Source organism: Lactuca sativa, chromosome 9 (assembly GCF_002870075.4).
Source record: "Lactuca sativa cultivar Salinas chromosome 9, Lsat_Salinas_v11, whole genome shotgun sequence".
Classification (NCBI taxonomy): domain Eukaryota; kingdom Viridiplantae; phylum Streptophyta; class Magnoliopsida; order Asterales; family Asteraceae; genus Lactuca; species Lactuca sativa.
Window position 1 is genome coordinate 208,408,620 of NC_056631.2, and position 2,026 is coordinate 208,410,645.

Consider the following 2,026-nt stretch of genomic DNA (forward strand, 5'->3'; position numbering starts at 1 on the left):
CCACATTGGTCGAGAGCCTTTAAATAAAGCACGAGTAGGCTTATAAAAAGAAAATAGACTATACTCTTTATTTCGTAATATTTAGTCGCTAGCTAATTAATTAATTTATTCATTTAGTTTTGTTTACTGTTAATTTATTTATTGTTTACGATTTTTTCTTTCAACCATTTTAAGTTTAATAATTGAAAATAAATGAAATGCTTCTTTTCTTTGACATAGCTCATTAGATGGTCAAAATGTATATGTAGATTTAGACTCTCAAAATTCTTTGTAGTTCTTGCTATGATCGACCTTCTGTGAAAATCTTTTACTTTATCGATTAGGAAAGGGTATTATTTGATACTACAATAAGTGTATTTAATAGTTTATAGAAAGTTGAGAAATATCTTGAAATTTGAAAATATATTGGTGGATTCTAACAAGTGTATTGACACAAACATGGTGCCCTAGGAAGCATAGGTTCTAGGCATTTCCCAACGCCATTCTTGAATTGATTAGAACATCTTTCATTGCAACAACCCATGAGGCAACTGTGGTTACATAATCCCAGTGTAACCTGGCAACTACTCTTCATTGTTTTTGGCATTCGCACTGAATGGCTAGTGACTCTGATGTCTGTCGACCCCCTTCGAGCCTCGTGGCTCATTGTAGATCCCCACACTTGTAAGACAATAGAAAAGACAGAGAGTTAGATATAATAATCCAAAACGTTATTTTTAGAGTCCGACATTGACTAGACATAGTAATATATGTGTTTCTAGGTGTCTTATAGTCCTATATTTCTCCTTAAAAGCTCTATTGGATAAAAAAGATGAAGGTTCCATAAATATAACATTGACAAAAAGAAATAAATGAGATTTACCAAGAAAACTTGCAAGAAGTGGGAGAAGTATGATGAGTTGAATTTGTGTTGAAGTGGTTGCCTTGGTCATCGCCATCTCTAGACAACCAAATGCTCAAGCCGTTTAATTTATAAGAAAAATAAATGGTGGTGAATGGTGATATGATTTGGCCTTATATAGTGGCCTACATGTTATCTTTTACTAAAAAGCAATAAGATTCGTAATCTTTAATGCTTTTCGGTGCCAAAAATATCCACCGTGTTTAAATTTACGATTTTTTAAATTATTGTAAAGGTAATATGTGAGTTTAATTTCATATATAGTATAAATAGTAAAGATATTTTATACCTTAAGTTAACATCATTTAAATATCTTTCTTAAATTATTCCTATTTCAAATAATATATGCGTTTCTTCAGTAAGCTAATAATCATTGATACCATTTCCTTTATTTTACATCGTCTATGAATATATAATGTTTCTTTTTAATTAAATTTTATTTTTTATCATCATTGTTTTTAAAACAACTAATTTGCACACCTATTATATTATCCTAAATCTACAAATTTTATCTCCAATAAAGACTTACAATTCTCCATATTTTGCTGATTGGTTCCATAAATTTCTAATACCGTTGGGCCACATATGACATCATATTCGAGTATGTAGCATGGGCTCCCTAAAACCAAAGTTATACATGCTAGCCCAATATTTCTTGTTCAAATTAAAACTATGTAGGTTAAAAGTTATTTGGAATTTAGTTTTGTAGGTATCCTGTATACAAAATAATTATAAGTCAATCTCTCCATAACATGGGGACAAGCTTTTTGACATTCTATTCTTTGCCAATGCCATTAAAAATTAAATCACTGACTCACCATCCCTATACGTAGTTTGTATGAGTCGATCACAATCAGATGGAGGTGGTAATTGGTTGAACCCTCGTGGCTCGACACTAAGAGGTTCACATATACACAATGTAATGTTTATTGTTGAAATTGATCTTTGAGCTTTATATTTACAATTTCAAGAATTATGAGTGAACCGAATTGGAGTTCATGGCACTAAGAAAATCAACTCCCTCGTTCACTCAACTAAAAATTCGCTCTTCATAATCATCTTTGATCGAGTTACAATTAAGAATTGTTGAACGTATAACAACAAGCCAAAGAATAGTAAAAATAG

At 31.0% G+C, this 2,026-nt stretch overlaps 1 long non-coding RNA gene across 1 annotated transcript; it reads right to left on the bottom strand.

The window, feature by feature from the left end:
- Window positions 1-375: 375 nt before the first annotated feature.
- On the bottom strand, window positions 376-971 carry LOC122195970 (uncharacterized). Its single transcript, XR_006187131.2, has 2 exons — window positions 863-971; window positions 376-660 (listed from the first exon to the last, which is right to left on the bottom strand). It is a non-coding gene; the product is annotated as an uncharacterized LOC122195970 (long non-coding RNA).
- Between the last annotated feature and the right edge of the window lie 1,055 nt (window positions 972-2,026).